This window comes from Sciurus carolinensis (genome assembly GCF_902686445.1).
Source record: "Sciurus carolinensis chromosome 14 unlocalized genomic scaffold, mSciCar1.2 SUPER_4_x, whole genome shotgun sequence".
NCBI lineage: Eukaryota > Metazoa > Chordata > Mammalia > Rodentia > Sciuridae > Sciurus > Sciurus carolinensis.
In genome coordinates this window covers 2586769-2602169 of record NW_025920103.1, presented here as the reverse complement: position 1 = coordinate 2602169, position 15401 = coordinate 2586769, and the positions used below count along the sequence as shown (strand labels likewise).

At 37.5% G+C, this 15401-nt stretch overlaps 1 long non-coding RNA gene across 1 annotated transcript in view; it reads left to right on the top strand.

The window, feature by feature from the left end:
* Positions 1-4429, top strand: part of LOC124973057 (uncharacterized) — a 29589-nt gene extending 25160 nt beyond the window's left edge. Inside the window, exon 3 of the long non-coding RNA XR_007106609.1 lies at positions 3860-4429. This is a non-coding gene — a long non-coding RNA (uncharacterized LOC124973057). The remainder of the gene's footprint in view (positions 1-3859) is intronic.
* The last annotated feature ends 10972 nt before the right edge of the window (positions 4430-15401 follow it).

The window sequence follows — 15401 nt, the reverse complement described above, 5'->3', positions numbered from 1 at the left end:
CATAGTAAAGTTAGGTCAGATGCAGTCCACTGTCTTTCCTTTCCTGTCCGCCCTCCCTTTCCTTCATTCTCCTCTGCTTAATTCTGTTAAGCAGAATAATTCTGTTCTCTCCCCTCCTTGTTTTACATTAGCTTCTGCAAACCAGCAAAAACATCGGGCCTTTGGCTTTTTGGGACTGGCTTATTGAACTTAGCATTACAGCCTGTTGCACAGGGTCTGTAACTATGGAGGGGACCCACAACTGATACTAGCAACTATGGGGGACTCAGTCAATGACTCACATGCCAAGATCTGAGGAAAACTTTATTCGGAAGAGATGGAACACTTGTCACATAGGAAGCTGCTTCTGTCTTTACTGCATATAACACTGTCTTTTATATGCTTGCAGTTAAGCGAGTCACACACCTTAAAGGCTAAACCTTGTGTAAGAAGTTACTAATCTATTTTTTGGCAGATTATATATTTGTAACAGAAGGTAAAACACAGCCATATGAACACAGAAGGGGACAGTTTCTCAGACCACAGAAGAACTGTCTTGTAGCCCACAGAAGAACATTTTGTTCACAGAACACAGGAAAAGTGTGATGGGACCCAAGTCCCCAAGTAGCATGAAAGGTGCATGCCATGTTGGCCTCCTTCCAGGGGCAAGGTGGAACCCTAGTCCCCAAGTGGCCTGTTTGGCATGTCTGTCTCCTGAGAGAATGCCACATAGGCCTCCTTCCAGAAGGGGCCCACAGTAGCTTCCAGATCCATTATCTGACAAATATCATAAAGTCATTCTTCTTAATGGCTGAGTAATACTCCATTGTGTGTGTGTGTGTGTGTGTGTGTGTGTGTGTGTAAGTAACATATATATCACATTTTCTTTATCCATTCATCCATTGGAGGGCACCTGGATTGTCTCCATAGCTTACCTATTGTGAATTGAGCTACTATAAAAATGGATATGATTGCATCACTGTAGTATCCTGGCCCTTATTTTTTATTTTGAGGCAGGGTCTAAGTTGTTAAGTTGCTGAGACTGGCCTCTAATCTGTGATTCTCCCTCAGACTCATGAATTGCTGGAATTACAGGTTTATGTCAGCATATCCAGCGATCACAGTATTTTTTAAAATTCTGTTTTTGTTTCTACTGTTACCTTGTGTTTTAGCTTATTCTTTTAGTTGTTGCTGTATTATGACATGAATTTATAACTTTTAGTGGCAGTAAAAAATAATGCTTTACCATGGTCTAGATAATACAAGAAGCTTAGAGCACTGACTTTACTTAACTCATTTTGCTTTATTGTTTGTTTTGCTTTTTTTCATATTAATTCTTCATATATTTTAAATAACACAAAATATTTATATTATTGTTGTGTGAAATCAGTATTCCTTTAGACTTCACCTTTATTTACCCTTCTGGAGCTCCTCATTCTTTTCAGTAGTTCCTTACTTATTTCTGAATTCTTTTTTCTTCTGCCCCAAGAATTTCTATGTTTCTTTTAGATCTAGTCTGCTGTAAGCTACTTTTAAGTCACCTACTATTTATTTACATTTTCCATGCTAAAGTTGTCATTTCATTGTCTTCTTGTTTCCATTGTTTCTGTTGAAATGATAGCTGTCAACCTTATTTGAAATTCATTTTGAAGAGTTTTATCTTCAATTTTTAGGTATTTTACTGTGAGATGACACATTGAAACATATGGATTTGTATTTTTGTTTCATGCATCTATGACTAGAGTCTACTATCAATTTTGGAAAACCCTTGGAGTACTAGACCTTTTTAATGCATTCATTATATATCTTTATTTTCTTATTTTCCCTCTTAAACTTGACATTTTTTATTGATCTCTCAGATCACTAACCCTTTTTTCTTTGGTAACTAACCTTAAGTCTTCCTGTTTAAAGTCTTCACTGGTTATTTTTCAGTTCTAGAATTTTTAATTGATTCATTTTTTATGAATTGGAGTTCTCTGCTAAAATCCTCACTCTTGTCTTCTATTTCTTTGGCAATAATTGTTGATATTTTAGAGTCTGTATTTGGCAGTTCCACTGTCTGAAAATTGTTTGTTGGCCTCACAGATCAGTTTCTTTTCGGTTTTGTTTTGATCATTTGTTCCTGCCTCCTGGATGCCGGGGTAGCTTTCGATTGATGCTGTACACTGACTAAAACATTGTAGAGGCTGAAAATGATGTCTTCCCCCTCGGGTGTATTGCATTTCTTTGTCCAGCTGTTAGAGGGTGACGTTCATCACCTTGACCCTGTCAGGGATGAGGATCATTCTGGGCTTCTGGTGCTGTGCAGACTGCTTCTGTTCAGTTTTGACTTTGAACTGAGCCTTCACCTGCAGGAGACTGCTGGAAGCCAGAGTATTCACCAGGGCTCCTCTCTTCTGGTGGACACTCACCCACAGGTTTTTTAATCTTCTCAACATTACTGGGCTGATGGCGGCCCTGTGTAGTTTTTGAGATTGTTCATAGATGCTTTCTGCTTCCCTGCTAACTTCTAACAGGCTTTGGCAAATGCCTGGAGAAGAAAAGTAGAGAAGGTATTCAGCTCACTTCTTTGTTTATTCCTTCTCTCTAGGATCTTAGCTCTTTAAATTTTTAAAAAATTTCTTAACTTTTAAAATTTTTCTTAGTTTTTCTGTGGTACCTTTAAAAAGCTGGACATTTTGTTTTCTGATTTGGTGGTGGGTGTTTTGGGAAATGGTGAGTCTGGTACTAGCTGGTACCCCATCTTAACCCAAGTGAGTCTCTTAACCTACCTCAGCTTTTCTGTCTTCATCTGGAGCAGCTTAGAAGGAAAGTTCAGTGAGACAATTTGAAGACTTTGGCGTAGCATGTCGGTGTATGCTTCATTCTTTTTCATGGCAGTGCTGTTTCATGTCAATGTGAAAGCAAGGATTAATTTCCTACGTCACTTGCCCTGTATACAGAGACTTGTTTACTGAAAGCAGCCTAACAGGCTAAGTTTATATAGCAGAAGTGTAATTACCTTCTCTTTTAGCTTAAGAAGTAAATCAGAGGTGTTAAGATTGATGTATTTTTACTGCTTTCTGTTGAGTTCAGTTTTTACTGATTGAGGTATGTGTATTTTTAGGGGTCACAAATGAATCTCAGTAGAGACATCACAGTATCAGTTGAGAATTTGGACTTAATATACTAAGGTGTTATTTGTTTCTATCCCAATGCTTACATAAATAAATCAATACACTACTTTTACACTGCCTTAGTTTACTCATCTGTAAAATGGCAGCAGTTCCATCACCTATCTCAAAGGATTGTTAAAAGGATTAAATATTGTGTACAGTTCTGCATTGGTCTCTATACCTTAAACTGGGGGTTTAAACAGAAATTTATTTTCTCTCACTTCTGGAGGCTGGAAAGTCCAGGATGGAGGGTCTGGACAGTCTTCTGGTGAGGGCTGTCTACCTGGCTTGCAGATGGCTGCCTTCTTGCTCTTTGCTAACAAAGCCCTTCCGCAGTTCTTGGGCACAGGTGTTGGGGATCAACTTCTTCCTCTTATAAGACCATCAATCCTGTTGGAGTGTGGTGCCACCCTTATGACTTTATTTGCCCCTAAATACTTCCTTGGAGGCCCACATCCAGAGTCCCACTAGGAACTGGGGCTTAAGTATGTGAATTTCAGGGGAATGCCATTCAGTCCTTTGCAAAGTGGGACAGCTATCTCCTGACTTAGAATGGGCTCCGTCCCAGTAAAACCATTGCATAGTAGAAAAGTTGTATAGTTGAATCACTGTAAGCCAGGAACCTTGTGTACATAAAAGTACTTAAACTAGTCACCTGTCACATAGTAATTAAATTAATTATCGTTGTGTGTTTCTAAATATTTCCCCCTTTTTTTCTTTTCTAGGTGCTGACTTTGGATTACGTTTTAGAACAGCAGGAATAGTGATTTCTACCCGTCAGGACTGCTAAGAAGCTACAGAGAATCCTATGTAAATGAACTGTGATATCCTTTGCTGCCCCTTTACATGGGGAGACCCCTGTATTTCAGCACATTCAGGAGTGTATATCCAGCACCGTCATTATGAGTGTGACGAGTTTGTTTTCCTTCACAAGTCCAGCCGTGAAGAGACTTCTTGGGTGGAAATAGTGTGATGGAGAAAAAAAATGGTCAGAAACAGCTGTTGCTGCATTGGTGCAGAAACTGAAGAAGAAGACAGGAGCCATGGAGGAGCAGGAGAAGGCCGTGAGCTGCCCCGGACAGCCCAGTCACTGTGTCACCATCCTCCGCCCGCTGGATGGCAGGCTGCAGGTCTCCAACCGGAAGGCACTGCCTCACGTCCTTTACTGCTGCATGTGGCGCTGGCCAGATCTTCAGAGCCACTATGAGCTGAAGCCCCTGAAGTGCTGCAGGTTTCCCTTTGGCTTCAAGCAGAAGGCAGTCTGTATCAATCCCTACCACTATAAGCTCATAGAAAGCCCTGGTGAGTGTCTTTCTGTGTTGATCGCATTATGTGCCAAGCAGCAGATTCATGGTCTTTGAAACAACAGAATTTTTCTCTTTGGTTGTAATTCCAAAGTATTGAGGCAACTTGTGTGCATGTGCTTGTGTGAGAGAAAGACAACGTGAGCCCATGCGTTAGTCCACTGGCTCTCTCATTGAAACAAACACCTGAGATAATCTCTCTTAAGGAGAGAAAGTCTGTTTGGGCCATAGTTTAAGGAGTTTCAGTTCATGATCAGTTGGATTCCTTGCTTTTGGTCCTGTGGCAAGGCAGTGCATAATGGCATGGCATGCATGGCAGATCAAAGCTCATCTCGAGTACAGAAGCTGGGGTTCCACTCTGCCCCTCAAGGGCACGCCCTCAAGGACTGGAAGACCTTCAGTAGGTCCGCCTTTTAAAGGTCCCACCACCTGCCAATAATGCCACTCTGGGGAACAACCTTTAATACATGGCCTTTGGGGTACATTCCCAATCCAAACTGTAGCAGCCCATGACTGTTCCATACATTTTAACAGCTTAGAACTCTTTAATCAGCTCTGTTGGAAACAGGCTGTGAAAATTGTCACTGCAGTACCAGTACCACTAATTTTTAGTAAATGTTGCATTTCTGTATTTATTTTTTGTTTCACTTTGTTCTATACTTTTCTATAAAAAATTTAGCTATGAAATATATCACAAGAGGAGAAAATTGGGAAATAATATGCTGTTGCTTGCCATCGACGTACATGAGGGAAGTATATCACGTTGGGACTTAACACTTTGTCTATGAGAACAGCACTTATCATCATCTCTAGTGGAGGATATGAAGGAATTAGGCTGTGACATCATTTCTTAGTATTATAAGATATTCCTAGTTTTTACACGTGTGTTCCTTTTTGGAGGTAAAGAATATCCAGTTGATCTTCCATACATGTGGATTCTGCATTCATATGTAGAACCAGCTGGGGATTGAAAATATTCAGAAAAAAATACATCTCTACTGAACACATATAGATAAATTTCTTCCCATTATTCTCTAAACAGTAGAGTATAACAACTATCTGCATAGCATTTGCATGGTATTAGGATTTATAAGAGATTCAGAGATGATTTACAGTGTGGAGGAGGATCTATGTAAGTTATATGCAAATCCTACACCATTTTATATAAGGGACTTGAGCATCCACAGATTATAGAATTCTGAGAGAGTCCTGGCATCAGTCTCCCATGATAGATGACTATCTTTATTGTTTTATTTTATTTTTTAATTTCTAAAGAATTTTTACAGTCTGTACTTTGATTAATTGTACACAAATGAGGTACAGATTTTAATTTCTCTGGTTGTACACCATGTAGGTTCACTCCATTCAGGTAATCATACATATGTATAGGGTAATACTGTCGTTCTCATTCTGCTCTCTTTCCTTCTCCCACCCCCTCCCCTACTCTCATTTTCCTCTATGCAATCCAAAGTTTCTCTATTCTTCTCTTACCCCACATCCTACCCCAAGCCCCATTGTGTATCATCATCCAGTTATCAGAGAAAATATTTGGCCTTTGGATTTTTGGGATTGGCTTATTTCACTTTGCATGATATTCTCCAACTCCATCCATTTACCTGCAAATGCCATAATTTTATTCTTTTTTATGGCTAATATCCCATTGTGTATATTTACCACAGATTCTTTATGCATTCATCCATTGAAGGGCATCTAGATTGGTTCCATAATCTAGCAATTGTGAATTGAGCTGCTGTAAACATTGATGTGGCTGCATTACTGTAGTATGCTGATTTTAAGTACTTTGGGTATTAACATAGGGGTGGAATAACTGGGTCAAATGGTGGGTCCATTCCAGATTTTCTGAGGAATCTCTGTACTGCTTTCTAGAGTAGCTGCACCAATTTGCAACTCCATCAACATGGATAAGTGTGCCTTTTTATCCACATCCACGCCAACACCTACCATTGCTTATGTTCATGGTAATAGTCATTCTAATTGAAATGAGATGAACTCTTAGGGTGTTTTTGATTTGCATTTATCTAATTGCTAGAGACACTTTTTCATATATTTGTTGATCACATATATCTTCTGTGAAGTGTCTGCCCAGTTCCTTGACCCATTTACTGATTGGATTCTTTGTACTTTTGGTATAATGCTTTTTAAATTCTTTATAAATTTTGGAGATTAGTGCTCTGTCTGAAGTGTGTGTGGAAAAATATTTTCTCTATTCACATTATTAATTGTTTCCTTTGCTGAGAAAATCTTTTTATTTGAATCTATCCCATGTAGTGATTCTTGCGTCATTTCTTGTGCTCTGGGGGTCTTGTTAAGGAAGTCTGTTCCTAAGCCAACATGAAGAAGATTCGGACCTACTGTTTCTTCTATTTGGTGTAAGGTCTCCAGTCTAATACCTTTGTCCTTGATCCATTTTGAGTTGTGTTTTGTGCAGGGTGAGAGAGAGGGGTTTAATTTCATTTTACTGCATAGGGATTTCCGCACCATTTGTTGGAAGAGTCTATCTTTTCTTCGTTGTAAGTTTTTGGCACCTTTGTCTAGTATGAGATAATTGTATTTATGTGGGTTTGTCTCTGTGTCTTCTGTTCTGTACCATTGGTCTGCCTGTCTGTTTCGGTGCCAGTACCATGCTGTTTTTGTTACTACTGCTCTATATTATGGTTTGTATATTGTGATACCTCCTGCATCACTCTTCCTGCTGAGGACTGCTTTGGTTATTCTGGGTCTCTTATTTTTCCAGATGAATTTCATGATTCCTTTCTCTATTTTTTAAATTTATTTCTATTTTAAACAAATGGGATGCATGTTGTTTTTGTTTGTACATGGAGTAACAGCATACCATTTGTGTAATCATACATTCACATAGGGTAATGAGGTTTGATTCATTCTGTTATTTTTTCCTTCCCCCCAACCCTTCCCACCCCTCTTTTCCCTCTATACAGTCCTTCCTTCCTCCATTCTTGACCCCCTCCCACTCCCCATTATGTGTCATCATCCGCTTATCAGTGAGATCATTCATCTTTTGGATTTTTGAGATTGGCTTATCTCACTTAGCATGATATTCTCCAATTTCATCCATTTGCCTGCAAATGCCATAATTTTATTATTCTTTATAGCTGAGTAATATTCCATTGTATATATATATATATATAACCACAGTTTCTTTATCCATTTATCGATTGAAGGACATCTAGGTTGGTTCCACAGTCTGGCTATTGTGAATTGAGCAGCTATGAACATTGATGTGGCTGTATCTCTGTAGTATGCTGATTTTAAGTCCTTTGGGATAGTCAAATGGTGGGTCCATTCCAAGTTTTCTAAGGAATCTTCGCACTGTTTTCCAGAGTGACTGCACTAATTTGCAGCCCCAATAGCAATGTATGAGTGTACCTTTTTCCCCACATCCTCTCCAACACCTATTGTTGCTTGTATTCTTGGTAATCACCATTCTAATTGGGGTGAGATGGAATCTTAGTGTAGTTTTGATTTGCATTTCTCTTATTACTAAAGATGGTGAACATTTTTTCATATGTTTGTTGATTGCTTGTAGATCTTCTTCTGTGAAGCATCTGTTCATATCCTTAGCCCATTTGTTGATTGGGCTATTTGTATTCTTCGTGTAGAGTTTTTTGAGTTCTTTATATATTCTGGAAATTAGTACTCTATCTGAAGTATGAGTTGCAAAAATATTCTCTCCTTTCTCTTTTTCTATGAGGTATGTCATTGGCATTTTAATCGGGATTCAATTGAATCTGCATAGCACCTTTGCCAGTATGACCATTTTGACAAAGTTAATTCTGCCTATACAAGAACATGGGAGACCTTTCCATCTTTTAAGGTGTTCTTTAATTTCGTAATTCTTATTATAGAGGTCTCTCACCTCTTTTGTTAGATTGATTCCAAATTATTTTATTTTATTTAAGGCTATTGTGAATGGAGTAGTTTTCCTAATTTCTCTTTCAGAGGATTCATCACTTTGAATAGAAATGCATTCGATTTAGCATTAGAAATGCTACCTTGCTGAATTCATTAGTTCTAGAAGTTTTCTGGTGGGGTGTTTTGGATCCTCTAAATATAGAATCATGTCATCAGCAAATAGTGATAGCTTGAGTTTTTCTTTTCCTTTTCATATCCTTTTAATTTCTTTGGTCTGACTCGCTAGTGTTTCAAGGGCAATGTTGAATAGAAATGGTGAAAGAGGGCATCCCTGCCTTGTTCCAGTTTTTAGAGGTAATGCTTTCAGTTTTTCTCCCTTTAGAATGATGTTGGCTGTGGGCTTAGCATATATAGCCTTTACAATGTTGAGGTATGTTCCTACTGTCCTTATTTTTTCTAGTTTTTTGAGGATAAGAGGTGCTTTATTTTACTACAGACTTTTTCTGCACCTAATGAAATAATCATATGATTCTTAATTTTAAGTCTATTGATGTAATGAATTACATCTATTGATTTCTGGGTGTTGATCCAGCCTTGCATCCCCAGATGAACCCTACTTGGTCGTGGTACACTATCTTCTTAATTTGCTTTTGTATGCAGTTTGCCAGAATTTTGTTAAGGGTTTTTGCATCTATGTTCATCAGGGATATTGTTCTGAAGGTTTCTTTCCTTGATGGGTCTTTGGTTTTGATATCACATTGATTCTAGCTTCATAGAATGAATTTGGAAGGGTTCCCTCCTTTTCCATTCCATGGAATACTTTGAGGAATATTGATATTATTTCTTCTTTGTAGTTCTTGTAAAATTCAGCTGAGAATCCATCTGGCCCATACTTTTCTTGGTTCATAGGCTTTTGGTGACTTCTTCTGTTGCATTGCTTGAAATTGATTCACTGAAATTGTGTATGTCCTCCTGATTGAGTTTGGGAGGATCATGTATCTCTAGAAATTTGTTGATGTCTTTGAGATTTTCTATTTTGTTGGAGTACAGATTTTCAAAATAGCTTCTAATTCTATGATGTATTTCAGTGGTGTCTGTCATGATATTTCCTTTTTCATCTCAAATTTTAGTAATTTGAGTTTTCTCTCCTCATTAGTGTGGCTAAGTGTTTATATCAATTTTGTTTACTTTTTCAAAGAACCTACTTTTGGTTTTCTCAATTTTTTGAATTGTTTCTTTGTTTCAGTTTGATTTCAGCTCTGATTTTAATTTTTTCCTGTCTTGTACCTACTTTTGGTACTTTTGGTTTTTGTTTTTCTAGGGCTTTGAGATGTAATGTTAGGTCATTTATTTTTTGACTTTTTATTCTTTTATTGAATGTGCTCCATGCAAAGAATTTTCCACTTAGTACTGGTTTCATAGTGTCCCAGAGATTTTGATATGTCATTTTGTTGTTCTTGTTTACCTCTAAGAATTTTTTATCTCCTCCCTGATGTCTTCTGTTATCCATGCTTCATTCAGTAGCATATTATTTAGTCTCCAGTTATTGGAGTAGTTTCTTTTTTCATTATGTCATTGATTTCTTATTTCTTTCCATTATGATCTGATAGAATACAAGGTAGTATCTCTGGTTTTCTGCATTTACTAAGGGCTGCTTTGTAGCATAATATATGGTCTATTTTAGAGAAGGATCCATGTGCTGCTGAGAAGAAAGTGTTTTCACTCATTGTTGGCTTGAACATTCTTTATATGTCTGCTAAGTCTAAATTATTGATTGTGTAATTGAGTTCTATGGTTTCTTTGTCCAGTCTTTGTTTGGAAGATATATCCAGTGGTGAGAGTGATGTGTTAAAGTCACCTAGTATTATTGTGTTGTGGTCTGTTTGGTTCCTGGAATTGAGAAGGATTTGTTTGACATACATTGTTTGGGGCATAAATATTTATGATTGTTATGTCTTGCTGGTTTACAGTTCCCTTAAGCAGTAAGAAATGTTTTCTTTATCCCTCTGACTAACTTCAGCTTGAAGTCTACCTTATCTGATACAAGGATAGACACCTCTACTTTTTTACTGATTCCATGTGCATGGTATATTTTTCCCCATCTTTTTACCTTTTGTCTGCAGATGTCTTTTCCTATGTGATGAGTCTCTTGAGGGTGGCATATTGCCGAGTCTTTAATTTAATCTGCCAGTCTGTGTCTTTTGATTATTGAGTTTAGGCCATTAATATTCAGGGTTATTATTGAGATATGATTTATATTCTTGGTCATTTTGGCTTATTTTTGGTTTTGAACTCAACTTGGTTTCTCCTTTGATTAGTGTTTCCTTTAGGGTAGTTCCTCCCTTTGCTGACTTACCTTGTTGTTCTTCATTTCCACCTCATGGAATATTTTGCTGAGAATGTTCTGAGTGCAAGCTTTCTGTTTATAAATTCTTTTAACTTTTGTTTATCATGGAAAGATTTTATTTTGTCATTAAATATGAAATTTAGTTTTTCTGGGTAAAAGATTCTTGGTTGACATCCATGTTCTTTCAGACCTTGAAATATATTGTTTCCAGGCCCTTCTAGCTTTTAGGGTCTTGGCTGAACAATCTGCTGATATCTGTATTGGTTCCCCCCTATATGTAAACTGGTGCATTTCTCTTGCAGCCTTTAAAATTCTATCTTCATTTTGGATGTTAGACATTTTCATTATAATGTATCTTGGTGTGGCTCTGTTGTAATTTTGTACATTTGGTGTTCTGTAAGCCTCTTGTGTATGACTTTTCATTTCATTCTTCAGGTTTGGTAAATTTTCTGATATTATTTCATTGAAAATGTTATTCATTCCTTTGGTTTGTTTCTCTATACCTTCCTCAATTCCAAAAAGTTTTAGATTTGGACTTTTCATGATATTCCATAATTCTTGGAGGTTCTGTTCATGATTTCTTACCATTGTCTCTGTTTAATCAACTTTATTTTCAAGATTAAGTATTTTGTCTTCATTGTCTGAGGTCCTTTCTTCCAAGTGATCTAGTCTGTTGGTGATGCTCTCTATTGAGTTTTTAATTTGGTTTATTGTTTCCTTCTTTCTAGGTTTTTTTTTTCAGAATCTCTGTCTCTTTGTTTAAATGATCTTTTGCTTCCTACATTTGCTCTTTTAACTGTTTTTTGGAGCCTGCATTTGCTCTCTTAACTCATCCTTTGCTTTACAGATGATTTTAATTATGTACATTCTGAACTCCTTTTTCTGACATTTCTTCTACCATGCTATCATTGAATTCTATTAATATAGCATCTTGGTTTGTTTGGGGCACTTTCTTCCCTTGTGTCTTCATGTTGTTCATGTCCCTTCCCTCTAGCAGTTCAGATCTTAGGTATTGCAGTTTCCCTGCTATAGGTTTACAGTGACCCTGCAAACGTCCAATACCTCATCTAACAGTGAGCTTGTAGTTTCCAGCAGGTGTCTCAGGGTGGGAGCTTCCCCACCTAAAGACGGTGGCTTATGCTTTGGGGATAATCCAAGATGGCTGTACCAGCTTCTGAATGCATTGGTAGATGGGTGTGGACTCTGTGTGGGGTGCAGGTGGGCCAGGGTCCTGAAGAAGCTCTGACTATCTTTTTATAGTTTTGCCCTCAAGTTAGAAGCCATATTCTGGACAATCGGGTCAATCAAAAGAGATATGATATTGAAGCATTTAAGTATCTCATTGTCAGATTGGGGCCAGTTTTGGTGATGGAATGGCTTTTAATAGCTAATGTTCAGGAATGGTTCCTAAAGGTAAATGTGCAGTAGAATCAGAGGGTTCCCCTCCTAGAATTCCTGACCCTGGAATAGCTGGTAATCTGTTTCAACAAGTATTTCAGGTGTTGCTGGCATAGTCATTGGGATGGTGTTTGGAAATTACTGAGCCAAATCATGTAATAACATGATTTTCAGATAAAAGGTATTCAAAAATATTGTTTTTAAAAAAGTATATAAAGAGTATTTAAAGAATAGGGAATAATATATAAACTCCTTTGTATTTACCACCCTGTTTGATAACAGTCTACACACAACTGAAACCCTTGTCCTTGTTTCTCTGACCGCTACTCTGAATTTGATATTTATCATTCTTGTGCATATTTTGTACTGTTATGATATATGTGTGAATCCATGACAACATACACTATTATGTTGTATGCTTTAGAATGCTTTACAATACTAGCATTTCCTTTTGCAACAACTTATTGTGTTCATTCAACATTTTATTTTTGTGAATGTAGATGATACATTTTAGGATTAACTTTGATTCTGTGAAGAACCCTCTGGATATTTATTGAAATTTCATTGATACCATCTGGGGAAGATTGACATAAGTAGGCATATTATTATTTAATATTCTTTAAGTTTTCTTCACATCTTCTCATAGATGTATTTCTAGGTGGCCATTTTTATCATATCTTTGAAAGTTGCATTGTTACAGTTGTTCTATGCTAAGAAGGCAGTTGCTTTTTTCCAAACAACCTCGCAAAATTCTCCCTATTAGTTCAAATGTAGCTGTTCTTTACTGCTCATTATACCAGATGTGCTGGAATTTTTTTAAAAAAATCACAAAGATTAACATAGAATCACATGATCCTCTTTAGTTAGGAGTTAACATGGACCTAAGAGTTTTAGAGAATGAAAAGCAGGGTCTAAGTAAGATGTGCAAATATTTAGGTCAATGTGTTTTGATTCCTATGGTGACTTTCCAGGCTACTGAGGGAAGATTTTAGTCATGCACATGTAATGAAACTGAGACCCTCATAGATTAAATGACTTATGTGTCAGACATGTGGAAAGGAGAGCTGTTTTGACTAGAAAAGTTTTCTGAAGCCAGGATCCACTACTGGAAAGTACTGGGTGTGTGCCCTACCCACTACCTGGTTCCAGCCTCCAGCTTTCAGCAAGCACTGCAGGAGGTGGTTGCCTCCCTCCTACTGGTCACCCTTGGGTTCCCATGCTATAGGATACAGATAGGATCCAGTCACCCTCCTGCTCCCCAGTCTTGCTATAGCTCTGAACAGTGTGTCCTGCCTTCCCTCCCATCTTTCTTTCCTTCTCTTCATGTCTGTGTACCATGTGTTCTGTAAGGACACCTGGTGCTCTTTTCCTCTGCCTTCACACCTCCCTCCTCCCTTTCTGTTCAGCTCACTCTGTCCTTGGCATCTGACCTTAATGGATGTCAGTTTCTTGGGCAGCCTCTTAATACCTTCTCTGCAGCCCAGATAGGTCATGCCTGTGTCACAGCAGCCTGGGTTTCCTCCTAGTGCTCTGCACTGCTGGGATCACCCTTGGACTTCTCCATAAGACAGTGATTAAAGCCTCATGAGGGTGGAGGCCATGAGAACATCTCTATTTTCAGTGACTTGCATTGTTCAATAGATGTTTACTGTAAAGTGAAAATGCTGGTTCTGACTTGTCCGTATGGTCATTTGCCCATCTTTTTAGAGATGAATTTACTGTTCTTATATATTGTCTTACTATCCATTGCACTTCTTTGGTCATTTCAGTGCTGATGAAGATTAAAAGTAAAACTGATACTGAGATGATTTTGTTACTCTTAGTAATTTACATGGTATAATAAAAGGTTTGATAAGGAGGAGGTGGGAAACTTACTAAAATAGGCATTTTGCAACTCTGCAAATGTCATTTCAGTTTTTCTTTACCTAAAATTTTGGGAGCCATGCACAAAACAGTTCTATAAAAGTTTTTGAGACTGAGGCTTAGATCTATTTAATTTGAGCATATCAAGATTTTCCTTTTTCATATTAGTCTCTGGTGTGAAAGTTGGAACAGATGGCTTTTTTCCCAGAGACTGCTGTAAAGTAGCCCCTGTCCCTGGTGGTTAGAAGCAACGCTTAAAGCAGTATTTCACTGAAATTGTTAATATAAAAAGTTAAGCATACAAACCTTGTTTATAATACAGAATACATATTATTTCTTTAAGTTGTTGATGAAAGACTTGTGTCAGTTTTTTCAGTTACCTGGAAAAGATGTGTTGATTTTTAAAAATTTCATTGGAATATAAAAAAGTATTCCCTATTTTGTGGCTCAGGATTGGAAATTGACATTTCATGAAAGATCATTGGGATATAATTTTAAAAAAGAGAGTATTCATACTTTTCTTTAGATTATTGCTTTTTCTCAAATAAAACTCTTGTTTGGGTGGAGATCTGAACCATAGAGAGCATAAATATGGAATGAAATATAAAGAGAATTTGTACAAGAATGTTGAGGAAAAGAATTATTTTGTAATAGTCTCTCTGTTTTCATTTTTATTGGGTATTTTTTAAAGGTCAACATAAAGATGAAGATCTGTATTTATTCTAGTGTATTTTGAAACTTATTCCTAATCAGGATTTCAAATAGAAGTGAATTCCCTTCCCACTTTCACCTGTCTCCTTAATTGATTGTTGATAATAGTGAACTTGGGTCATGAGGCAGGATGGACCAGATGCAGGTTATTCAAGTTCTCTGGTGATAATATTAATGCTCTAAGTCTCTGGAATTCACGTGTACCACTGTTGTTCATGTGGAATAAAAGGGTTATCATGGCAGAAAAAGTAAATCATTGACAAAACCCACTTTGGAAAGCCATTCTTCTTACATGAAAGATAAGATCTTTGCATGGTGTAGACAGAAGCTCATCCATAAGTTGTGCACTCCCATTCAAGTTATTTTCAATATAAGGTTTTAAAAAAAGAAAGTTACAATAACTAACAGCTAATGCCATTGTGTACCCAACACCATTCAGTCGTGACCTCTTAACTTTTTCTTTAAAAGTGAATTCTTAACCAAAACTTATTATATTTAAGCAGAAAGAATTTCACCCAAAGCAGCTCTTTCTGCTCAGTTATATTTGAATGTGCCTCAATCCCCCCTTTCCCCCTGCTACCTCAGGATACTATCCTGCATTTTCCAGGTGTCTGACCCCAGTCTGCGATGGGTCCAGGCATGCGATGAGAAACTATGCATCCCACCAGAGGTAGGACTGATCCTTTTTTTTTCTGAGATGAGAGCATGGGTGTGCAGTAGGACTGAGTGAGACCACTGGTTTTCGTGTTGTTA